Here is a 27,003-nt window from a genome sequence, read left to right on the forward strand (position 1 = left end):
GAATCGGGGGAGGTGACTGCCAGTTGGAATAGAAGAGAAATTTGATACTGTGGTGAGACATAGTTCCCGCAAAGATATTGCTTAATTTTGTTTTTGCCACTCTGTGGATGAAAACTTTGCCATGTTTTGGCTTCAGTGGAATATATGGAAACGTGACTCCTGCTCTAGGTCATATTTAAGTACTCTGTTCTCTGTTTTGGAGAGTAAGGCCCTTTATGTGAAGTGCTGAGGGCCACATGATTAACATGCTCCCATGTTCTAGTATCCCCAGGAAAATCTCTGTTTACACAACTTGTCCTACTGTCATTATTTTAGTGCCAGTTTTACTCTGAAGGATCCTGATTTGGATGATTCGTTACACGGCAACACACTTCTGGTCACAGTGGAAGGGCAGCATGGTAGAGAGGCTAGCAAGACGGGCTCTAGTACAGAGCTCCCTGAGAGAAAAATCTAGACTCTGCTTCTTCATCGTCACGTGACGTGAGATAAATTCCTTGATATCTCTGGCCTGTGGTTACTATAAAGTGGGGATAATAATAACATCTATTCCTGTAGTTGGGTGAGGATTACTTGAGTTACTAGGCACAAAGCCCTGCCAACAGTGCCTGACCTATGAGAGCTCTGTAACAGCTTTAGGTTTGGTTCATACTAAATCTTCACAAAACCCTTGTAATGAAGCTGTCCTCATGCTGCTTTGTAATGAGGACACTGCACCATCAAGAGGTAAATTGAGAAACTTTTCATAGGCAGACCAGCTAGATAGTTGGAGGTGCAGGAATTGGTCTTGACACTCACCTCAAAGCTGGCACTTGCTAGAATATTCTACAAAGTATTCCTCAAAGGCTCTTTATGTCCTTTCCTCATTTCCTAGAGCAAGTCAGTATGAAGCATTATACCTGCGTTCTTATTCTCATTCAATTCTGTACCAGTTCTAGCCAGAACCGAGATTTTTTTTTTTAACTTTATTTGTGGGGTCTCGGGGAGGAGGACTGTTTCTATTATCAGATGGTGTTTTGCACCTGTATCAGGTTCACGGAGGATGAGGCCAGGCCAGCAGCTTACCCATGATGCTGCTGGTTTTCCTTAACCACGTTGCCCTGAGAACTTGAGAATCTGGGATCATTTCCACTGTGGAACTTGGAAGCAATGTCCTGTGGGGAATCTCTGGACGCTGACCTTAAATATATGCATCATGTGAAGGACAAAAAAGGGATGATTCACGTTCACTCAGCAGCAGAATGGACATGGCCCAGGAAGCCAGCAGACCTGGCTGCCCAGCCCAGTTTGTTAAAGCTATGCTCATGTGGCCCTGTAGTCAAAGACTGGAAGGAATAGGCATGTCTTAATGAATACCAACACAAACGGGTGAACTTCCAGGGCATGGGCACTTCCCCACCCTCTTAGGCTTTCTTACCGCAGAAGCCTCTTCCCCAAATTGTAGCTGAAGCTCTCCTTCATAGACAGAGATTAACCATCTGGCACCAGTGGAAGAGAGTATTCCTCTATATTTTTAGTAGAAATTTGGCTTAGTTTTGGAAAAATACAATTCCACTGCCTGCATACTTAAGTTTACAGACTTAACATTTATAGGCCTAAAACTGCTGTACCATTTTGGGAGAGATAGTCTTATTCCCATTCTGGCCAACTGCCCTCCCTCATGACTTTGTCTCTTTGTAAAGCATGATTCCTCAAGTTGAGCTTTTCAAGAAGATCTCAGACCCTTGCTTAGACTCTGTATCCCCATCTATAACATGATAATAATAATATATCAGGGCCACTGTTAAGATTAGAAGTGATTTATATAACGTGCCTATCCTACAGGGTTGAAACACCATAGATAGCCAAATACTGCCACCATGACTACCACTCCTACTACAACTAATGATAGCGATCATGAAAATAATAATGACAACCGGATGAATTCTAAAGCATGATCCTTTGAAATTAGCATGCTGGTATATTCTGCATCAATATATACCTTATCTATACTAAATTCTTGAGGTTATCAAGGTTGATATATGTGCCTAGGACATAATGTTAATATGAGTATCTAGGACATTCAGCATGAGTATCTAGGACACAGTGTTAATATGAGTATCTAGGGCATATCTTCTCATGAATGCTAGTTTCTTTTCTTTATGCAGAGAGCCCATCCTGTTCTCCCCTGAAAGGGTATGTTTTTCTTCTCTAGACAAGTACACAGAGAGCATTTTACTTTTTTAAAGAGCACATTTCCATACCTATCAAGGAAATGAAAGCTTTTCAAGAAAATTCCTGTGAAAAGTCTAAGATTATTAAAGGAATAACTGTTTAAGAAAAAAAAAAGAAGAAACAAAGTGTTTAACCTTTTTCCTGCGAAGTTAAAGACTGTACTTCACAAAAGCTTCTGCAACTTCCAATTTTATTCAAGAGCTAAAGAAACTAGCAATCCCCAAGGCTCCAAATTTAATTTCCATTGCATAGAATGCCTCTCACATCAGAATTAATCAGGTTTCATTTCCAATGTCCCATTTCCCTTCAGGAATTCTGTGGTATAAACCTCGAAGGTAAATCTACTCACCTGTTTTGAAGAGCCAGACATTCAGGAACGTAAATCATTGGAAGTGACTTGTATGCACTGATTTGGGCACAATTCATCTCCCCTGTCCAAAGCAGAGACTTCCCCTCAACCTCTCCTCGTGTTCGCAAGAGCAAATGCTTTACTCTGAGATACTAGGCCAAATGAGCAGACGTTTATAATTTTTACTGCCTATAAGTAGATATAACAAATCTCAATTTTCTTTCTTTTTTTTTAAGAAGGGGAAAGTCAGATATAAGAAATACAGAGAGCATTATCTGGGTGTCTAGCTTTTCTTCTCCTATAAACCTTCATTCATTGCTCTTCTAGAGTTGTAAGAAGATTATTTCTAAAATGGTCAGGTCACTTCCTGATAACAATTTGAATATCTGTAGACCCACTTTCTTTGGCTGTCTCTTTGTCGGTAGAAGTTTCGGGTATCCGCAGAAGCAAAGTCAACATTGGCTGTAGCCCCAGGACGGTGATGTATGTGCAAACTTGGGGATTGACTTGTTTGTGGAAGGGTGGGGCTGGCATTGGGTGTCCACAGAGGCGAGGCTCAGCTTTAGTCTCCCTGTGTGCTTTTATTTCCTGAACTTGTAGTTGTACACTGCCGGGATGAGGGATGGGGCTTCCCACAGTGGCTTTTATAGTAATAAAAAGTGTAACAGTCTGCTTATCCTTTCTCCATTTCTTGCTATTTCAATCCTCAGCAAACTCTGGCAGTTACTCCAGTTCAGGAAGTGGACAAAGTACAGAGAAGCGCTCATTTTCAAATCTCTCTTATAGGGAAGATTGTACAGAATCAGAGAGGACGAGAGGTAGCTTTAGAGTCTTTTCTTCCCCATGATAATTAGCATTCTCTTCAAATTCATGGGTCTCTGGGGAGTTTGTTCTATGTGGGCTGGCTCCAAACTATATGCAGGTATTACATGCAGAAAAGCTCAAGGGAATTTGAAATGTGCCTTCAGAGCATAGTAAGTAGCTTAAACTATCTTACTTAAAACATGTGTTCTTAGTGCTAAAAGAGGAAGTTTTTGAAGTCAAAAGTTGCTTTACTTCAGTTTGTAAAGGGAATACATTCCTTAAAATTATTCTTTTGTAGTTCATTTTGAATATACAGATAATAATTTAGAAATAATAGTATAGCTTGGCCTTTCATTCCTGGCCTTTGACAGACTCAAGGAGGAAAATAGAACAGTTGGTTCATTGCTGGAGAGTAGCATAAAGAAATACTACGCCAGCTACAGAAGTTCCCTCTGACTTCTGTGGTGTCAGATAATAGGACTTCAGATACACACTGATGTTGCTGATTTCTCTGGATATTGCTCCCAGGTATTAAGTCTATAGAAGTAACGTATCTGAGGAAGTATTTGAGGAAGGCAGGTACTTCTGTGGGACAAGCTGGACCATGTAGGAACCAACTCTTCTCAGTAAGTGTGCCTAACCAAAATAAAACTGCTGGGGAAAATGTCTTGATCCTAAAATCCCCTGTATTAGGAAAGTGTGTCTTTTACGTCCTTCTGCAACACTGTACTGACCTCATCAAAACTTCCCTTAAAATATGGTTTCAAAATGGCCAGGGCAGTTGCCTATCTCCAACTAAATTGTAAGCTCCCTGACAGTAGAGACTTGGTTTTGTTCAACCAGAACACAATGGTTCCATGTCTGAATGGGAGTAAGCATTTGAAAACTGTTCATTGAATTAATGAGCCTAGAATTCCTGTGATAAAACAAAATCTGACTCTTGAATCCTGCTGACATTTTTCTAATTTATTTAAATTACCGACAATAATAACATGTAGTGATTTGTTTTGTGTCTGACTTTGTGCTGAGCATTTAGCCTGTCACTCTTGAAATCCTCACAATTCTGTGGATATTTGGACTAAAACTGGTCAGACTGAAGTGGCTTTTGAATCAGAAAAGAGAGTTAAAACTTCTGTGTCTTGTCCCTTGTTAGCTCTTTGAGTTTGGTCTTTGTGAAACACCGAAATTTCTCAAAGAATGTGAATGTCATTTGTCTTTGTCTGTCTCATAGCTTGTACCTTTTAGTTGTTATTTCCATGCTTACGATCATTTTGTTCTTTGAGTCAATGAATACTAGAAATAATTGATTAGTTTGGAACAGAGAAGGAAAATAAATATTTTCTTGCAGTCCCCTAGTGTCTTATTCTTACGTTTTCCCATACATCTACCCATTCCTTCTGATACTAGTATAACTTTGCTGCTTTTAATTATTTTGAGTCTGCTATAGACAACTGCAAGCTTGTGATAAGTAATAACGTCTTTAACAGAAACCCTTCTGCTTATCCTTGGTTACCCTTTCTAGGCAGGGTCTTTGGCCACTTTTTAAATACATCCCTGTTCTCTGTACACTGTGAGAGAGTTTGTTTGGATAAAATATTCTAAGCAGTCTCAACATTACATATGCCCTATCCTGACTATTCTACCTAGGTCGAGAAAAAAATGTACCATGGTGGTAGAGACAAAAGCAAATGTGGATGTATGACTGGTCAGAGGAGATGTCTGCCATAACCCATTGGTACTTGGAATGTAACTGATACAGTCATATGCGACTGGGACATGCGTACGTCTGCGTACCAGCTGAGGATCAGCCTGGTGGCCTGTTACCTCTTTGCCTTCCTTCTGGCCTATTTGTAAATGGGAAGAGTTCATTAACAACTGTGATAAATCCCACTCAGGTACGTTTCCTGGTGGGACTCTCTGATTACTTTTCTATACCAGTTCAAGACTCCTGTGCTGGTGGGCCAGTCTTTCCACAGAAACCAGAAGAGTCTACTATATAAAACACATCTGCCATAAGATACTGCAACTGTCTCAACGTTTTCTTGTCCTTAAAAGTGTTTCGTTGGGGGGCGCCTGGGTGGCTCAGTGGGTTAAGCCGCTGCCTTCGGCTCAAGTCATGATCTCAGGGTCCTGGGATCGAGTCCCACATCGGGCTCTCTGCTCAGCAGGGAGCCTGCTTCTCTCTCTCTCTCTCTCTGCCTGCCTCTCTGCCTTGTTGTGATTTCTCTCTGTCAAATAAATAAATAAAATCTTAAAAAAAAAAGTGTTTCATTGGTGCCCTTTATGTGGATTAATATGAACGACTAAAGAATAAATGCACGTTTTGGCCCAAACATTTGTGTCAGCACCTGACACAATTTGAAATACCAGAGAGTTTGAGGAAGGTAGCTGCATTGAATGTTCAGGAATGACTTGGAATATGGAAATGGGAAGGGTCTGAGATTCTACCCTGCTTACAAGTTAACAAGTTAGTTTACCACAGATTCTGAGATGTTGGCAGAGAACATGAGACTCCTGAGCCAGAGACAGGACTTGATTAGTCACGATGCAACAAGCTGCATAATCCTCATGTTTCTGCCAGTTCCTCGTGCTCTCAATTTCCATAGGGGAACGCAGGATGATATAGATGAATACCATTGAGATAGTATGTTTGTGTCTCCATGAGGAACCCCAAATTTAGGAGAATCCAGTCTTTTATAATGAGCCATAAGCAAATCCATTTAGCCCTTGTCCCAGAAGGAGATACTGTCTTTATTACACTGGCGAGCAAACAAATCGACCTTCTCTTCTACCGAAAGTCAGTTCCCAGTTTCCTCTGCCTATTCTCTATAAAAAGGTCCTTGAAAAGATTGCCCAGTACAGAACTTCTCAATGCATCTACTTGCAAAATGTGCAGAAATGCAAGGGACTCTTTAAAATTCTCTCCCAGCATATGAAAGCCTAGGGAGTGATCTGGCTGTGAACTAACACTAGAAAGAAGATTGGAACTTTTCTCTATCCAGTCCAGGAGCTTGGTATGCTCTCTCTTTTAGTTCACATCCTGAGGAAACTTTTTTTTCTTTTGTCCTGAAAGATTCGGTGCCAAGGTCTTTCTCATGAAAACTGAAGCTCTGAGATGCCAGTTAACCTTGCATTGCCAAGACTGGCCAAGTCGTCGTTTCTCTGGCTAAGTTTGTAGATTTAAGGCTTTGTTTTTATGGTTTATAGTGTAGGGGAAAATGATAAAATCAGCTAAATCCTTTATGAGTAACAGAGAAGTGAAAGCAAAACCTTGTTGCCTAACCAATTAATCTCTTTTCTCTTGTTTTCCAAGCCCTGCTTATTCATAGCTGTTACAGAAATCTGTAGACGACGAGGAAGGCTAAGAGTAGGTACAAAAGCAGGAATGGCACCAATGGGTTAAAAGGGAACTGAATTGTATCAATGCAAAATGTAGTTAGAAAGAACTTCAGAAAATCAAGTAGAGAAAAGGTCAGGAGATGATATTTCTAAGAAACCAGAAGTGAGCCAATGATGTGTCTTTATTACATTTCTATTTGTGAAGCATTTCTCACTACTTCTTAATTATTTGTTTTTCACTTAGAAACTTGGTTTTATTATTTCAGCAAACTTTATATCCTACTGTTGCTTCAAATGAGAAATCTGTTCATCTTAAATACAGGCTTTGGCAGAAAAGCTCTTGTTTTAAATGAGAAATATAGTCATTGAAATGCAGGCTTCGCCATACGAGCTCATTATATTTGAGCCATGTCAAATGTTGACCTGAAATAGGAAAAAAAAATCTTGGGGTGATGAGTTAAATTTAAGTAACCAGTTTTTCTGTGGGACTTGATAACCCCTGCAAAAGCACATAAAATTCTATATAGCTAGCATCTAATTTGAGAAATATTAAAATGAATAGTTGTAATGTCAGTGTTGCAAGTTGGGGATCATTTTGAAAAATATGCATGGTTAATATTTTCACTTTCAAAATTAGTAAGGTGTAGAGAAAATATACAGAATAAGGACCTTAGATGATCTGGAATGAAAAAAAAAACCTATCTACCTGTGACATGTTGGCAATTCCAATGTAAATCTCATGTAATTTTATACCTAGGTATGGGTAAATGATCTTTAATTAGTTATTGGTTTATCAATCCCAAGTGAACTTTTACAGTACAGCTTTGCTTTCATGTAGATATTATATACTGTATTATGTTTTCATGTGTGTGGAGGAGAACAGGTATCAATAGTCTCATCCACTTTTTTTTCTTCTTTTTGAAAGAGAGAAAGAGAGAGAGCAGGAGGAGGGGCAGAGGGGGAAGGAAAGAGAGAATCATAAGGAGACTCCCCACTGAGCACAGAGCCCCACGTGGGGCTCAATTCCGGGACCCTGAGATCATGACCTGGGCCAAAATCAAGATTGGGGCGTTTAACCGACTAAACTAAGTTTAACCAACTAAGATGATACTCATCTACTTTTAAGTTTAATTTTAACCAGAGTTAAATGTATATTATTTCTGATTTTGTTCTTTTCTCAACTCTTTCTACCTTTAACCTCTCATGGTTTTAAAGGAATGGAAAAAAGAACAATTCCTTTAATCTTTATCTTCCAGTTACATAACATGCAGATAGCATTTGACAAAACATCTTTATATCTTTTCATTTAGGATGTATGTTTTCTTTTTTTAAAATGTAGCTAAATGAAAACCAAAGTACTATATACATGGGATGAGTCACATTGCAAAAATTTTGTATCAAATCATGTTTATGATACCTCTAAGTGATTATCAGATTGTGTTTTCAGGGACCAGAACAGAATGAGATTAGTTGCAAAAATTAGTTTGTAGGGGTGCCTGGGTGGCTCAGTGAGTTGAAGAGTCCTGGGATCAGCCCTGCATCTGGCTCTCTGCTCAGCAGGGAGCCAGCTTCCTCCTCTCTCTGTCTACATGTGATCTCTGTCTGTCAAGTAAATGGGTAAAATCTTGTTTGTAAAACTTGAGGGCTACTAAAGGAAGTATTTAAGGTGTGACCAGTAATTATTCATTGCAGATTATACATGTGAAAACTATAGCTTCGAAGGACAAACAGCTTAAGTGAGGGCAGGCAGGCAGGCAGGTAACAAAGTGAGTCCTTTCTGATTAGGGGAAAGGACAATCATAAGGTTATAATGGCATCTAAAGGATAAGTCCGATTTGGATAGATTTCCACTATTGTCATGGTTTAAAAGTAAGAAAGAGAGCTACAGATTCCTGATAATACCCACAACTAGGCAAGGATTCAGTGAAGTACAATAACTTTTCTTAGAATTAAAAATATTCATGGATAAGATTCTTTAGTTGGGGAGTAAAGATTTCAGGGATCTTGACACCTTGTGAAACAGATGAACGATCCCAGGACATGATTTGAGCAGCATAGGAAGACTCCAGCTTGGAAAAGGATTCCAGGATTTCTCAAATATTAATGTGCAGTTCAATCATTAAAAATACAGATCTTAATTTGGTTGCTATAGGCTGGGGTGTAACACACTGTTTCTAATAAGCTTCAAGGTGGTATCAATGGTTTGGTTCAAGGAGTAACTTTGAGTAAATAGGGATCAGGCAACAGCTTAGAACAAGCAAAGTTAGATAGTTGTTATCCCTGTGTTTTGTTATAGTTTGTCCGCATACACAGACAAATGTGCACACATACACACACTATAATGCATGCCACCTCTTTTCATATACATATATATTTTTCAGTACAAATCTTTTGGGTGATGGGCAGCAGGGAGGACATGTGATGTGATGAGCACTGGGTGTTATAAGCAACTAATGAATCATTGAACACTACATCAAAAAACTAATGATACACTCTATGTTGGCTAATTGAATTTAAATAGAATTCTAGACAAGAAATAAAATGTGTAAAAGCAGAAAACAAAAGAAATGCCTTTTTTGTTCTCCATTTATCTTTTCATTTAATGACCTTAATTTTTAAAAATTTTTATGAAATTCAACCTATCACTTATTATTTTAATGGCTTATGCTTTTGGTGTCTTACCTAAATAATCTTTGCTAAACCTAAGGTTATGAAGATTTTCTCTCACGTTTTTCTATAAAACTTTGATAATTTTAGGCTTTATTTTTAGAATGGTTTTGTGATTCTTAAAATTTTGAGAATAGTTGACACACAGTATTATATTAGTTTCAGGTATACAATGTGGTATGATTCAATTTCTTTATCAGTTATGCTCACCACAACTGTAGCTCCCATCTGTCATCCTATAATGCTATTACAGTATCATTGTGCCCTATGCCGTGCCTTTTATTCTCATGACTTTTTTCATTCCATAACTGGAAGCCTGTACCTCCCACTCCCCCTTGACACATTTTGCTCATCCCTTCACTCCCCACCCCTCTGGCAACCATCAGTTTGTTCTCTGCATTTATAGGTATGCTCTACTTTTTGTTTATTTATTTGTTTGAATCATTTTGAATTAAGTTTTGGAAATGATAAAAGCTATACACTTTAATCAAGGTTCATTTCTTTCCCCACATGGATATCCATTTTTTCTAGCACAATTTTTAAAAAAAATTTTTTTAGAGATTTTATTTATTTATTTGACAGACAAAGATCATAAGTAAACAGAGAGGCAGGCGGGGGGGGGGGGGGGAGAAGCAGGCCCCCTGCTGAACAGAGAGCCCAATGTAGCTCTATCCCAGGACCCTGGGATCACGACCTGACCCGAAGGCAGAGGCTTAACCAACTGAACCACCCGAGTGCCCCCCAAAAGAATATTTTTTATCCATTGAATTGCCTTTGTACTTTTGTTGAAAATTTATTGATCTTGGGACGCCTGGATGGCTCAGTTGTTTAAGCGGCTGCCTTTGGTTTGGGTCATGATCCCAGAGTCCTGGGATCAGGTCTGCATCTGGCTCCTTGCTCAGCAGGGAGCCTGCTTTTCCCTCTTCCTCTGCCTCCTACTCTGCCTGCTTGTGCTCTCTTTCTCTGACAAATAAATAAAAAATCTTTTAAAAAAATTAATTGATCAGAGATATGTGAGTCTGCTTTTGGATTCTATTTTCTACTAATCTCTGTTTATTATTATTCCAGTCTTACGGATTTGGTTATTGTAGCTTCACAGTAGGTCTTAATCAGGTGTTATAAATCTTCTCACTTTGTCTTTTCAAAAGATGTTGATTATCTAGATCATTTGTATTTACATATAAATTTTAGAATTAGTGCATCACTTTCTACTGAAAAAACCCCTGCTGTTTTAATTATGGACATTAAAACTATAGATCAATTTGGATCTTGTGAAATCTCAGTGTGGCTTTAATTTCCATTTCCTTGATGACTAGTGATGTTGGATGTCTTTTAATGTAGTTTAATGTAGTCTACTTGCATATTTTTTTTTCCTGAAATCTGTTCAGATTTTCCCCATATTTTTAATTAGTAATTTTTCTCACATGATTGTGTTGTAAAGTTTTAATTTATCCTGAATACAAGCCTTTTTAAATATGTATAATTTATTTTTCCAATCTATGGTCCACCTATGAATTACCTTAACAATGTCTTTGAAAGAGCTACATTTTAAATTATAAAGTCTCAAATATATTTTTAAGTGGTTCACACTCTTTGTTGTGTATCTAAGAAATGTCAAGGTCATGAAAACTTTTTTCCTATGTATTCTTCAAAAAGATGAATGGCTTTACCATTTACATTTAGGCCTATTACTATTTTGGGTTGATTTTTATGTATGGCATGAGGTAAGGGTCAAGGATTTTTTCCATGTGGAATATAGATATACATTTGTTCCATCCTTATTTATTTAAAAGATCATGCTTTACTAAATGAATTGTCTTGGTGCAATCAATTGTTCTATATACGTGTATATCTATTTCTGGACTCTCTTTGGATTTGAGGTTCGATTAACTTTTTAACAAGAAAACAATTCATCATGTTAACAGGAAAAGAGAAGAAACCATGATTATCTCAGTAGTTGCAGAAATACCATTAATCAAAATTCAACACCCATTTGTGATATAATGTGGAGTAAATTAAGAGTAGAGAAATCTGATAAAGGATAGCTATAAAAATAGACAACTAAAATAATACTTACTATTGAAAGAGTGAATAATTTCCCCTTAAAATTAGAAAAAACATGGTTGTTCACTCATCACTTTTACTATTATTGTACTTAAAGTTCTAGAAAAGGAAATAAAAGGCATCTGGAATGGAAAGGAAGAAGTAAAAAGAAGTAAACTACTCTTTATTTCTCTGTGACCTATTATCTATATAGAAAATCCAACAGAATCTATAAAAATGCTGTTAGGACTATTGAATGAGTTTTGCAAGTTCTCAGTATACATGAAGTGTATGTCAAAATAAGTATGTATCTATATATAAGCAAGAAATGACCTGAATTTTTTAAGAGTCCCATTTATGAAGTAGAAAAAAAAATGGGAAAAATTTGAATATGTGAGTGATCTGTACCCTGGAACCTAGAAAATACTGTTGAGAAAAATTAAAGAATAATTGAATATATGGAGAGATTATTGTATTTGTTGGTCAAAATCTTCTATGCTGTTAAGATATCAGTATTCTCCAGTTGATTTATAGATTCAACACAATCCTACCAAAATCTCAGCTGAGTTTTTGGTTAGAATTTGACAAACTATTTCTAAAATTCATATTTGAATGCATAGAATAACCAAAATAATATTGAGAAGGAACAAAACAGTGGGATTAATAAATGGTACATGATTTTATGACCTACTGTAAGGCTATCGTATTCAATAAGTCTGGTATTCATGTCAACAGAGACAAATAGATTGACACAACAAAATGGAGAGTCCCAAAACACAGCCACATATATATGGTCATTGATTTCTGACAATAGTTAAAAGGCAATTCAATAGAGAGAAATTTTTTTTCAACAAATGGAGCTAGAAAAATTGAACATTTATATGCGACAAATTAACCTCTCCACATAACTTACACTGTATGTAAAAATAAATCAAAAATGGTTGCAGGCCTAAGTGTAATTTCCCAAATGATAATATTTTTAGGAGAAACAGGAGAAAATTTTGTAACCTTGGGTTAAGTAAGGTATCTATTCTTTTTAAGTTAATTTTATTTGTTTTTAGAAAGAGAAGGAGACAGAATGCGAGTCAGGGGCAGGAGAGGGAGTGAGAGAATCCTAAGCAGTCTCCATGATCAACACAGAGCTTGATGTGGGGCTTAATCTCACAACCCTAAGATCATGACCTGAGTAGAAATCCAGAGTTGGGTGCCAACTGACTGAATCACCCAGGTGTCCCCTAAGTAAATTTTCTTAGATACAACCCCTCAAAACATGATAGAGTAAGGAATAAATTGATAAATCAGATCTCATCAAAATTAATGTTCTTCTTTTTAAAAGACAGTGCTTAAAGAACTGAAAGACGACAGTAGGCCTTGGCAAAGTATTTGAAAATCATTTGTTTATCTAATAAATGACTTGTATCTAAAAATATAGATAACCCTCAAAACCCAATACTAAGAAAAGAGTCCAATAAAAATGGGCAAAGGATTTTAATGGCCACTTCAGGAAGAAGGGATTACAGATAGCAAAAAGAAAATATGGAAATACTGTCTACATTGCTAGTTATTAGGGGAATGAAAAATTGAAACCTAATGAAGTATTACATCTTGATAAGAATGGATAAAAATAAAAAATAGGGGTGCCTGGGTGACTCAGTTGAGCATCTGCCTTCAGTTCAGGTCGTTATCCTAGAAATAGGGATGGAGCCCTTCTTTGGACTCCCTGCTCAGCAGGGAAGCATGGTTCTCTATCTCCCTTTGCCTGCCATTTTCCCTGCTTGTGCTCTCTCCCTGTCTCTCTGTCAAATAAATCAATAAAATCTTTAAAGAAATTAAGGCTGTAAAATGATATCCAATCATGTTTTCCCCCACATGTCTTATTTTGAACATTATCATTACAGTTATGAAGAACAAAATCTATAAGTTCATAAACCATTTGTATTTAACAAAGAAGGTCAAGGAAATAATCCCTGCCCTTAAGAAGTTTATAATCTATTAAAGAGCACCAATTTACATTAAAAATTTCAGATTGCATTTCTGGAAATCAACAACTGTTTAATCATATGCCCATAATTCAAAGTGAAACAAATTCAGTACCTGAAGGTATGCAGATTTTAATAGTAATCAGCTAAGCTCATATTTTTGTGGGATGGCTTGTAGGAGTGTTTTTCTCTTGTAGCAAAACTTCTTTTGTACCTGTGGATTCTCAGATCTCAACTCAGGACACCAAGTAAATAACTTGCTCAGCACTTGAGTGGGAATTCAGTAAACAGTGAATTGACACCCAAAGGATCTTTTTCTGCACCTCAGGGCAAACCTGTCACTTCTTCTGCACACTTCTGTCTAAGTCTTTATATTATATATCAGAATATGCAATTTGGTTACTGTTAGCCTTGAAATGGATTTTCTTTTTTCCTGAATGAGTCATGATTTTAGTGTGCAAAAGAACAGCATTTCATTGCCTCATGTATTCCTTTAAAAACCAAAAATGAGAGTTTTATACAGTTGTTTTAAATCTCATGACAATAACAACTAAGATTTGTTGAGTAACTTGTGTATACCAACCATTTCTCATGCTCTTTCTCAGTTGAGCCTCATATTATTTTTGCCCCGGTTGTTAGGGATTATTATATTGACGTAGGCTTTTGGTCTTTATTTATAAACAGTGTTTTTATTTATTTTCTTCCAAAGCTAAAGGACAGATGCATTCTTTATCCACAGGAAGAATGAAAGGATTGATGTTGTAGGGAAATTTATTGTGATATCATAAAGAATTCTTATACAGATTTGAACTCAGCATCATCCATAACGTAATCAGAATGGTAAATGTGTGCAGGTTGTTTATCCGCACATGTCAACATGTGCCAGATTATCCTACACGGTGTATGTCAGATTCATTTGCATGAGAACAATCAGATTTAGAATAAACAGAGTTTACAAATGCATTAAGAACAGCGAAGAATTTGGTCCTTGGAAGAGATGAACAGTATTGGAATACTTGTTAACTGTCTTACTTAAGAAGCACTACTGCGTGTGCTATTTGGATGCTTTTTAGCATAGTAAATCTATTTCTGTGGCTCAAACATAATGTATTAAGAAAGTCAACATGCTCTGCCCGAATTTTAGAAAACATGTGGGTGCGATGCTGGATTTTGATGATCCATTCAACCTGGAATTTAGCCTAGACATGAGTCACTAAAACTTAGATAGAAAAGAAACAAACCTCATCCTCCACAGACATGCGTTGAGTTTTGCTGTAGAAACAGATGGCAAAGTAGAAAAGCTGGTAGGAAATTGATTGAATTGGAAAAAATCAGATGTGGAAAAATCAAGTAATTCAGCCAATCCAATAGCTTGTCTTGAGGTTTCAGAAGTTTTCTTTACCACACACCCTCCAGAATGTTTTTTCCCATGTAATTAGGAGCCACAGGTGATTATTATTTTTTTATCCTTCCCCTTGAGGAAACTTTATTTCTTATTCTAAAAGTCTCTACTCTCAAAAGTATTTCCACAAGCATGCATTTTAGTACTTAACTTCATGTTTTGAATTCTACTTGGAAAATATTCTCATTCTTTAATGCACATGCCTTACAACATTTGTAGATAGTCTCATGTCTATCAACCTTAATCACTACTTAGCCAAACTTACATTTATATATATGTTACTTCTCTTTGAGGGATTCACAAATGGAAACTATTTCTGTAATTTGTTTTCTTTACTGAATTGTTTTTAAATTTTATTTCCAGGTTTTATATTCTGCGGCCATCTCTTTTCAAACCCAGTTTTCTGGACATCTTCCAATTCAGTTGGAGGGAAACTTGTGCATTTTAGAATAGGAGACTCAAAATGAAGCCAAGGGATATAATTTGGAAAACATCAAAGCCAATTAAAAAATGAAATACAAATAAAGAATGTATGCTGCCACTGGATCAAAAACAGGGAGTATTTGTACTCCTGAGTGGTCAGAATGACATATTAAAACCAGTTCATTTTTTTTCCCCCTCTCTACCATGTGGAGTAAGGTAGACTACTAGACCAGTCTACCTAATCTTCCTGTTGGCTTTGTTTCTGTTAAGAGTATACAAGCAACGTGATGACTCCTTGAAAAGATGCATTGCTATAGAGAGTCAATAGATAGAGACATCACTTCTCCTTAGTCACTCGTGGCCCTGGTATGCACTTCCGAAGAAGTGATTATTGAGAAAAGAGATCATGAAGGGGCCTCTGAAGTAGAGGTGATGAGTATCAACTCTACTCAAATAAATCAAATAAAAATCAGAATGGCAGCAGAGGAAAAACAACAACAAAACAAAACAAAACCCAGCCACCCCCACCCCACCAAAAAAAAACAAAGAGATGTCTTACCCTGGAGACCGACATACAAAGCATTCCATTGGTGGAGCACCAAGACAGTAATAGAAGTTACGTACGTGTATTTGTCCGCAAATTAGAACGGAAACAACTTTGACCATTGTTTAATAATATGTGCACACATGTGGGCACTGTAACTTGATCTCTGTGTCAGCCCTGAGCCATGTTGGGGGGGTGGTAAATTCTCTACCAAGAGGCTGCCCATGATGTGCTCACTCTTCTGCTGGTTCAGGGTACATTGAGATATATCACAGTCTACTTTTGCACAGGTCATAGGGTGTCAGAATACATTGTAAACCACATTAATCCTCACAAAATGAACAGATTGCTTGAAAAAATAGTGACCATATGGAGATCACAAGTGAGGAACGCACTAATGGTAGTGCAAGGAGTGTACACAAGAAAATGGCAGAGCTGACTCTCCCATTCCTTGTGTGAGCTCTCCCTACGACTCGTACTGAAGTAAAGCAATTATGATCCACTTAGTGCACAGAATGCCTAGGGAAATGAGCTGGTGATACTAGGAAGCCTAAGAAACCAAAGCAGGAGGACAGAGTTCTATAATGTTTTCAATTACGCTTAACGTTTTGTGATACATAATGCAGTACTCTGTGTCTTCACTAAGCATAAAGACGCTTGTTTAAAAACCTCTGAGATTTCCTGTTTATTAACAGAATTCAAAATGCCACTTGGTTTTCATGGATAATAAAAACGGCTGAGAACAGTAGAGAACAGTGAGGTACAAGCTAAAATACATTCCTTTGGCAGTAAATACTGGCACAAAGAAAATACTGTTTAATATTTGAAGAAACAAGTATTAGAACAAATTCACAGTGTGGGAGGTTTGCTGTGCAGTTGGTTGAAGGAACAGATGTTTCTAACGTACCCAAGCTTATGGTATTTGCAAGATTTTGTTTTAATAATGAAATATAAAAGTAATTATTTTTGTGAGCCACTTGGCTAAAGAAAAAGAGGTACTGGACTTATACTTTAATGAAAACATTTTACCAACAAATTATGGAGGTATAAATGTTTATATTAGTGGCAGCTTGGCTGAAATTTATAAGAATGATTATAGGGCAAGGGCACAGAGCTGGCATCACATTTAAAATATTTGTGTTCTGTGATAATTGAGTGAAACCATAAGGATGCAAAGTGCTATGGCCTCTCTCTGAGTTTGTAAACACAGCAGTGTTAGCTGGTGTTAATAAAAAACTTCCTCTGAGCCAAGTTCTATTCTGTAGTGACTTACATGTTCACTCATTTAGTCATCAAAACTCTTGCAGGATGGGGCACCTGGGTGGCTCAGTGGGTTAAGCCGCTGCCTTCGGCTCAAGTCATGATCTCAGGGTCCTGGGATCGAGTCCCGCATCGGGCTCTCTGCTCAGCAGGGGGCCTGCCTACCTCTCTGCCTGCTTGTGATCTCTTTCTGTCAAGTAAATAAATAAAATCTTAAAAAAAAAACCAAAAAACAAAAAACTAAAACTCTTGCGGGATGATATAATTACTGTCTTTTCTCAGGTAAGGAAACTGTGGTACAGAGAAGTTTGTAACCCTCCTGAAGATCATACCATTATAGCGTGGTTAAGCCAGGTTAATCTGGTCCCTCTGACTCCAGGGACAATTATTGAATTCTACTGTCTATATGCATTTGTGAGGTATCTTTTTTCAGCTATAATAACTGTTTGTATATATATTATATATGTAAAATAACCATATATATGTGTGTATATATACAGATATATATATATACACACATGCAGAATTTGGAAGCAGCAAACTTTCAATCATTGCATATTTAATTGCATTTCTCATAAAAATATTATTAAAGCGATTTTTTTAGTGGAGAAGAAAGTTTCTTAGTCTTTAGTAAGTACTACAAAATATAATTATTTAATTTCATCCTTAGACCATCCTTTAAATTTTCTATTTTCATGTATTTTTGTCACATACATAGCATGCTTATAATTATATATAATATGTGTGTGTTATTGAGTGTATTTTTGTGTATGAGTGCATAGTTTTTTATTAGACTGCAACTGCAAAAATTTTACTGATGTGGGTACAATCAAACATTTCTGGGGATTGGTGAGTTAAAGAATGAATTGGTACTAAATGAGAAAAGGAACTGGAAAAAAGCATGAAAGATAGTGAATGGGAAGAGGATTTTAAAGGCTTAGTATTGGGAGTAACCATGAGGAATTGGTGGAAATGCAGGGAGGAAGGTATGGATGGAGCATGGAGAGCCAGAAAAGTGTGGGCATGGTATGAGATGAGGGTGGAAAGGGTGTTGTGGAGGAAGTAGAAGGTCTGTCCTGAAGGAGGTCAGTGGGAGGTGATGGAGCTTGGACTAGGTTGGTGGTATAGAAATGAAGAAAAGATTTATGGAGAAAGATCTGCCTGCCTGTCTGTATATCTATCTGTCTGTATGTCTATCTGTCTATCTGTCATCTACCTACTTGCCTATCCATCCAGCTGTCCATCCGTCTATCCATCCATCCATACATACATACATCCAAGAGGAGATGATTGTCATGGTGATGAAGGACAATGGCGATGGAAGGTAAGCAAGGGAGTATTCAACATTTTGATCAAGTAGGTTTGTAATTGCCTAGTAAGTTAAAAACTGAAAATGGACATGTAAATGGTATTATTATAAATTTTAAGTTCAATTAGCCAACATACAGTACATCATTAGTTTCAGATGTAGTGTTTAAAGTTGATCAGTTTCATTCCTTATAATACCTGATACTTAATCAAGAGTAATTTGAGGGCACCTGTGTGCCTCAGTGGGTTGAATATCTGCCTTCAGCTTTGGTCATGATCCTGGGGTCCTGGGTTCGAGCCCTGCATTGGGCACCCTGCTCAGTAAGGACTCTGCTTCTCCCTCTGCCCCTCCCACCCCTAGTGCTCTCTCTCCCTCTCAATAAATGAATAAAATCTTTAAAAAAAAAAGTAATTTGAAACACTTCAACATTGAGTTTCTCACTATATGAGTTCTTAATAATCTATAAACAAATACCTAAAGGGACTTAAGATTTTATGTCTTTCATAAAATGAGGAATTTTTTTATATCTTGAATAAGTCTATAACTAATGGGTTTGCATGAACTTTAAGTGCTCTTTTTATCATATAAATGTCTGTCTCACCCAGAGATACATCTCACGAGAAAGATCCAGCACATGTATAATCTTCACATTTCCTTGTCTCTGAGTATTATTTTTACTTTTTTTAGAATATCTTCTTTGGACTTTTGAGAGTTTGACCTTAATCAGTACCTCCATCCAGTTGCATAAAAGTGAAGAAAAAAGCCCTCCTCTCTTTTAAGAAGGAAGAAAGTGTGCTTGGGCTCTGAGGTTGCTGACTGAAGATCACCATGGAATGGTATGTTCCACTTCCTGTCATGGGTGGTGATGGGTGGGTCTAAAGCTTCAGAACTTTGAGATTGGAGGTGGGGCTGGAATAGTATTTTTGAGGATTATGGTGTTGTGTCTCTCATTAGTGTTGCCTTGCAAACATTATGAAAGACTTCCAAAACTTCCTTATAAAATACCCGTGTTACTCTGAATCTCTGAAGAGACACTGAGACTATGAGTCAACATAAAGTCTTCAGCTAAAAAGAAAGTAAATGAGTAAATAAATGAATAATCCAGGAAATCGTAGTGAAATGGAGTTTTATGAGATTTGCAATATTGGAAGAAAGTAAAATTGGGCCCTGCGGTAGCAGATATTTAATTAACTTGAAGTTTAAAATGAGGGGATTCTGTGAATTTTGTGAACATTGTGTACTTTGAGAAACTTTTCTTAAACTTCTTCCTATATTCAGTATGAATTTTAAAAAAGGCTTTTGAAGAGTATTTTGGAAATGCAGGGTATATTGACATATTCTAGGGAAGCAGGGGGTGCAGGATCCATTAGTTCCAATCTATCAGATTCCTTTGATTTGATGTGTTAATACAAAAGGCATTAGAATTAATAGCTGCTTCTCCAGATGGAGCATAACTGGCTGTTAAGAGCCCTTAAACAGCCTCTCTCCCTCTAATGGGACAATACGATACTAGAGTATAAGGAGTAAAAAGATGTAAGGGTCATTATTATATCCTATGAATCTCTGCAATATAATAGCAGATGGCTAATTAGGACAAAGATTTTTCAGTTAGATATTGGAAATTTCAAAGTGCCCACTGCCCTTTTTACTTTATTTTATGTCTGGAGGTTTTCATGTTAAACTTATATTAAAAGCACAGCAAGGTGAAGATGGAAAGAGTTATTATCTTGACACAGGATGACTTTGGTTCATCCTGCGATAGTTACCTGCCTACATTTTAAGTTTCAAGTCTTTTCCCTCCCACTTAGACCTCTCATTAGTGATTCATGAATGAAGTCCTTTCTTAGTGTAACACACTTTTTTTCTTTTTGTATCTGGGTTAGATGATTAGATATACTCGATGAAGGTAAAAAAAAAAATGCATCCATTTGGACAAGAAAAGGTCGAAGTAACTTCAGCCATTAAAAATTAATTATAACTATTCCCTGTACTTGGCATCCAAACATCATCAAACAAGACTGGAGAATTTCCTTCACTTGAATCATTATAAAATTTTAGGGTGGTCAGCACACAGTAGAGTTAACAGATGACAATGCGTTACTCAGGCCCATCGTCCCCTCCCAGGAAAATGGCCATGGTTGGTAATAAGATCTCAACTTTCTTTGTTGCTGACCTCCAGACTTCTTAACACAGATGATACGAATAATTGATACTTGACATATGAATTAAGACACATCTGCCGTTGCTTATTTACAATGGGAATATTTTAACCAAAAACTTGTGTAAGAAAGATAACTAAAAACAATAAATACTGTTATGCTGAAAAAATAAATAACTAAATAAAAAAAAAAAGAAAGATAACTGAATATGTAAAAACTATCATTGGAGGCACCTGTAACATAGCAAGCTCAGGGGTGGTATGTGGTACTGAGACTATGGAGCCCTTTGACTGTTAGGTCTGGCAGCCCTGTTATCCCCCTGATCTGATTGTTCTCCTTTTTCATTTCCTATTAAATCTCTAATAGAGAGGAGGAAAAATTGATGAAGAGGCCTGATTTGGAGCTATGTGAAAACATCTTTTGAGGGAGGAGATTCCAACAAGGGAATCAATAGTGGATGATTTGGATGACATGAATTTCTTTATATTTTCTAGAAATTTATTTCTCGTTGATTTAAGACATCAGTATCATTTCTCCTTCAAACTCTCCATGTAATCTTAAAATATCACTTAATTATGAAAAAGGTCTGAGTGGTTAAAAAAAGGTAAAAATAAAATTATTACAAAATTATGTTAACAATTGTCAAAATAATTTGTAAAAAAAAAAAAGATGACCCCTTTGCATATTTTTTTCTTAAGAATATCTTTGATTATGAGTTCATCCTGGTACCATTGGTACACAAATATTTTGTAGGAATGTTTCCACTGAGGAATAGAATTTCTTCCAGATACCAAAACTTCCTAGGTATGATGAGTCCGAATTGGGTTCGGATTTAGATGATGTATTAGGTACGTATTGCTGCATAACAAATGACCCCAAAACTTAGTGGCTTAAAATAACAAAGGTTTATTTTTTTATATAAATTTAGAAAAATATATTTTATTTATTTATTTGACACAGAGAGACACAGCAAGAGAGGGAACACAAGCAGGAGGAGTGGGAGAGGGAGAAGCACGCTTCCCATTGAGCAGGGAGCCTGATATGGCACTCGATTCCGGGACACTGGGATCATGACCTGAGCCTTAGGCAGACACTTAATGACTGAGCCACCCAGATGCCCCTGTGACAAGGGTTTATTATGTCAAGGTTTCTATGGGTCAAGAATCTAGGGGCATGTAGGTGTCTATGGTTCAGGTTCTCTGATAGGTGATGACCAGGCTGTAGTCATCTCAAGGCCCATTTGGGGAAAGATCCGCTGCCATGTTCACTCAATGGTTACTGACAAGCCTCAGGTCATCACTAGCTGTTGGCCAGTTCCTTGCCATGTGGGCCTCTCCATAAGGTGATTCCATGGCAGCTGGCTTGCCTCAGAGCAAGACAGCAAGAGGGGGCTGGGGTTGGGGGAGCAGACAAGACAGAAGTCACAGCCCTTCTGAAATCTAATGTCAGAAATGTCTCCTATTACTTTTGCTGTATTCTGTGTATTAGAAGGGAGTCACTAGGTGCAGTCTACATACAAAGGAAAAGGGTGCTCTTCCAGAGCATGGAAGAATCAATGAGGTCATGTTAGAGGTTGTCTATTACAGAAGGCATGTACTACATTGTAAAGCAGGAATTTATTTTAACTTTTTATTCTAAAAGATGATTCTTTTTCAACATTATCAGAAAATCAATGATCCTTTGATTATTTTGTGTATTAAAGCTAATTGAAACCTTCGGGAAGTAGATTATCTAATTCAACAATTCATTTGGATATATGAGACATTTTTGCCAAGTAGAAGCAGGAGAAAGAAATTCCATAATTTTTCTTAAAATAATGCTAAATGGGGTTTTATTTGTAGAAAAAAATCAAGTCTGTCTATTCCAGAATTTTTATTCTAAATAAAGTATGTAACTTTTAAAGATTTGGGTGTTTTAAAAACACATTCACTTAAAGTAATAGGAATTTTGTTTGTCGGCTAACACCATCTTATAACCTTTTTCAGTTGGTTTTCCATTTTTTCTTCCCGTTTTTCAATCCCTGGAAAAGAGATTTCCTGTCTTTTCCATTCTGAAATAATTTCTCAACTTACAATAAAATTGCTCAAAAATAAATATTCTTTGTCCTTCTGCGTAAGAAACTGAGTGACCATAGTAATTCTGAAAGAATAGACAATGATGAGTAAATGTTTGGTAGTCAAAAATCCTGTATTTTGAAGACGGATTACCCTTCAAAAGAGGAATCAGTATAATAGGACAAGAGTGTTTGTAATCTGTTACAAACAAATAAAACCTGCTTTGTCAGCCATTACTTAGTGTGATATCTGAAACATATCTGTAATTTTGTTCAAATATCTTCACTAGATTTCTGGTAGTGGAAATCTTAAGAGTTCTCAAGACTTTAAGAATGTTTTAATGTTACCTATGCTGTATTGTATAATACTCAGATATGTTCCATTCGATGATTATAAGCAATTTCCCCCTAAGATGTTATTTGATGAATAATTCTTTGTTTCAGTATGGTAACTTTAATAACCAGGCATATTTTGGCTGTATTATTTGCAATTAGCGTGGATACCTATTTTGCCTACATAGAATAAAAAATTATTAGTATACATATATTTTTGTTAACAGTCAGCTTATGTTTACTATATCATTTCTTCACTAGCTCTCCAGTTAGTACAGGCTATGTATACACAGAATTCTTCCAGAGCACTGTAAATATCTGTTAAAATTTAATCTTTCTATGTCCAGTCGTACCTTTAAATCATTCTCTTCATTGCGAAGAATTTTTCTGTTCTCTTGAACTTTCTGTGTATTTGAAACTATTTTCTATGGAATGTGAGGGCTTCAGTCTATTTAGATCTAGATATATCTTTCATATAGACTCTAGATTTAACTTTGTAAAAGCAAAATATAATTATCATTCCTGTCTACGTAGTGCTCTCTGTCGTTTGGAAACCTAGGTCATATGATCAACATAAATCTGGAAATTGGATTTCTAAATTTGGCATTTGATTTTGACATGAAACAATATTAACCCAAAGAATATTCAAAGACTAAATGAAAGTTAAATTCATTCTTTAAAATTATTATCAGTATTTAATTTGGGCCTAAACAGCAGTCCCAGCAAAATGGAGCTAGGGAAAGAGGAATCTCTTGTTTTACTAATTTTTTTTAAAAAGCCCAAGGCCTTTAACACTTTGATAAAACAGGATTAAAAAAAAAAAAAAAACCACCTAAAATATAGTGAGTTTTTATACAATATATATTTTTTTTAGTCTTGAAAACTTGGATTCAGCAGTTTCCAGTATTTGAAATTGCCATGAAATATATTTAATACTTATAATAAGGTCTCATTTACTCAAAATGTAACCAAGTATCATGGGAGACACCTCATGCGGTGTAAGTTACTTTTTCTCAGGATTCAGAAAATTCATGGTCATTGAGTAATCTCTGCTAGGCTCCAGGGTGGGGCTGGGGGAATGTAGGGATCATTACCAGCTGGATTCCGAGGAGGTGAGGGGCAACACTCAGGTAGAGCCACACTACTGATGAAGCAGCCTGGACTCCTCTTCTTGGAATCCCAACACCAGAAGAAAAGCCACAACCGTCTCAGAAATGCTTTTGTGTGCTTTTATGTAACTTAATAATTTTCAAATGTGTTGTTGGCTCAAACCAAACAGAATATATTTCTAATTTACAATTGCTGTTCTGTGAGATGGTGGGCAGTTTTCTGTGCAATAAAATGGTACATCAAGATTTGTAGGCAGTTCTCATTGTGAACATAGTGCGTTGGGACAAGCATAAATGATACCATTAAAGATTCATTCCGCAACCCTCACTAGAGTTTTATACAGCTACATGGCATTGCTTTTAATACAGATTTAGAATGTATTTTTTTTCTTTCCTTTCATTTTACAGTTTAAGTATTTGTGGTTTGTTTGGTGTAGCACCTGCTTTGATGTTAACCTTCCAAGATGGAGCACCTCCCATTTGAGTATCTCCTCAGCTGTTTCTCCAGACTCTCCTTAAAAGAAATACTTGTGAGCATTTCTTGCAAAGTAAGTGCAGCTCATCTCCTCTGTTCATGACCTTCTCAGAGACTGAGACCTAACACTGAGCTAAGAGGGACTACCCTCTCTCAAACCATTCCCGGAGCAAGAAAATTTAATGTTTATTTAACAAAAGACTTTTGGTTGGGATACAAAGTCATATGTAAAAAGAGAGAGAAAAGGTTAAAAATCGATAATAAAGTTCTGTTTGTTAAAAAATAAGAGACTGTCTTCAAGGCATGTATAATTTGTCTGGTACTTTAGGCACTGAGAAATAAACCAGAACACCAGATTTGCTTTGGCCACATCCCCTTGTAGCTTAGACATCTCATGGCTGGGAATTGTCTGCCATATCCAGTGAAGTACACTTTGGGGTCTTTCAAACCTTCTGTTTTTTAATGTAAATATTATTTTACTTAATATAAAATTACTTCTTAATTTTTCTCTTGATTTTATCTCTAAGGATTCTTTTAACCATTTTTGGGGTCAGAGCTCCCCATGATTGTTTGATTCATCTGCTCGTTTAACCAATTTTTTTAAACGTGTGTGTTTTCAAGAGACCTTGAAAGCTGGGTCCACAGAAAAACTAACTTGCAGAGAATAGTATATACACAGTGTTTGTCTATAATTTCGGGGATTTATGGAGTCTCTTCAGACCATCCAGGCATTTCTCAAATTAAGAACACCTGTTCTGTTTCTTCTTTTTCTTCAGCATGCAAATATATTCTAGAGTGACTCTCCCTTAGTTAAAACAAACAACACAAAAATACCCCTTAATTTGAATGCTTTAGACTCTGGCATAGTTAAAAAATGCATTCTTATTTCTGCATTCATTATCTTCCAGCTACCATTCCATTTCTTTTCTTCCCTTCAGGGCTTCCCACATCTCATCGATTGCTCAGGCTGCTGCCTTCTGGCTTCTGTTTTGTTGAAATTGCTCTTGGTCAGGTCACCAATTAACTTCCTAGTTTTTGATACTATTGGGCACTTCTAAAATCTTTATCTGTTTCTTCTCTTTGGCATTGGGCCTTTCTGTGGGAAGGAAGAAAAGTAGAAAATGAAGTACTTTCTAGGCCATCTGAACATCTTGATTTTTTTTATGTTTTTTGATCATCTTGTCACCATGTTTCCTTGTTTCCTAGCATCCCATCACCATTTTTTGCCTCTTGAATTTCCTGGGTGAGTGTGTGTAGGCTGAAAGGCTCTCATATCTCTCTACTCCTGACCAAGAGTGCTCTGATGCGAAGCTCCTCAGCCTAGCAAGTCTTGTACATTTTCTCCTGGCAGTCTCACAGATATCTCAAAATCAGAATTTCGGAATTAAACCCATCTTCTCTGAAAAAACGTATTTCCTCTGTATTTTTGTCTTAATCACAGTCTTTGCTGCAAACTCAGTTATCTAATAGAAGAACTCAGGAGTCATCCTGTGTTCCTCTTCCCTCATGTAACACATTTGATTGGTGACCAAATCTTATAGACTCAAACTCTTTTGTATCTTTATACTTTCCTCTTACCCTCATTTCAGAAATATACATGAAGTAGAGCTGATTGGATTGGACAAGGGAATGAAAAAGAAGAAAGATTTCTAAGATGACTTCCAAATATATGTATATATATATATATATACATACACACACACACACATACACACATACATAAAATCTCCTGCCTTTGTGCTGCAATCTTTTTTTTTTTAAGATTTTATTTATTTATTTGACTAAGATAGCGCAAATAGAGTGGCAGGCAGAGGGAGGGAGAAGCAGGTTCTCCACAGAACAAGGAGCCCGACGCGGGACTTGATCCCAGGACCCTGGATACATGACCTGAGCTGAAGGCAGCTGCTTAACCGACTGAGCCACCCAGATGCCCTGTGTTGCAATCTTGAGGCAGAAATTTCTTTTCTGGGAGATGTTAGTTTTTGCTTTTGTACCTTTTCCACCGACTGGATGAGGCCCACCTGGCGGATAGAGTCTTATGTCCTTTATGTACAGGCAATTGATGCAGATGTTAATTACATCAGCAAAATACCTAGATTAGTGTTTGATTAAGTAACTGACTACTGTAGCCTACCCAGGTTGACACATAGGACAAATCATCACAAGTGAGAATAGTTCAGTTTCTGCCAGAGGCTTGAACCACCCGATTGCTGTGTTACTAGGTTATCATGTCAAATAGATTCTTACTGGTTGTCCTGAGGGGAGGTAAAGGGAGAGGATGAGAGAACTAGGATTGAAGGTACTGTCTTTATAAATTGGTCTGTGATCTTTTGATTTCTTGTCTTCACAATGCCAAAGAAAAGCAACTTGGTTAGTGAATTCACATCAAATTACTTATATCTACATGAGTTAATCTCTCTCTATAGTGTTTCCAAAGTAGGAGACCAGCAGACAGCAAGGAGGAACCCTGAATATAGGAATTTAACACTTTAAACACTATGAATTTAAATACTTTAATAGGTTGCTTTGCTTCTATCACAGCAT

The 27,003-nt window shown here is 36.8% G+C and overlaps 1 long non-coding RNA gene across 1 annotated transcript in view; it reads left to right on the top strand.

Annotated features, from left to right (window-relative positions):
- LOC123925126 overlaps positions 1 to 24,695 on the top strand; it is a 51,011-nt gene extending 26,316 nt beyond the window's left edge. The window contains exons 2-3 of the long non-coding RNA XR_006814916.1: positions 19,018 to 19,166; positions 24,393 to 24,695. This is a non-coding gene — a long non-coding RNA (uncharacterized LOC123925126). The remainder of the gene's footprint in view (positions 1 to 19,017; positions 19,167 to 24,392) is intronic.
- Positions 24,696 to 27,003: the final 2,308 nt, after the last annotated feature.

This window comes from Meles meles, chromosome 14 (assembly GCF_922984935.1).
Source record: "Meles meles chromosome 14, mMelMel3.1 paternal haplotype, whole genome shotgun sequence".
Lineage (NCBI taxonomy): Eukaryota > Metazoa > Chordata > Mammalia > Carnivora > Mustelidae > Meles > Meles meles.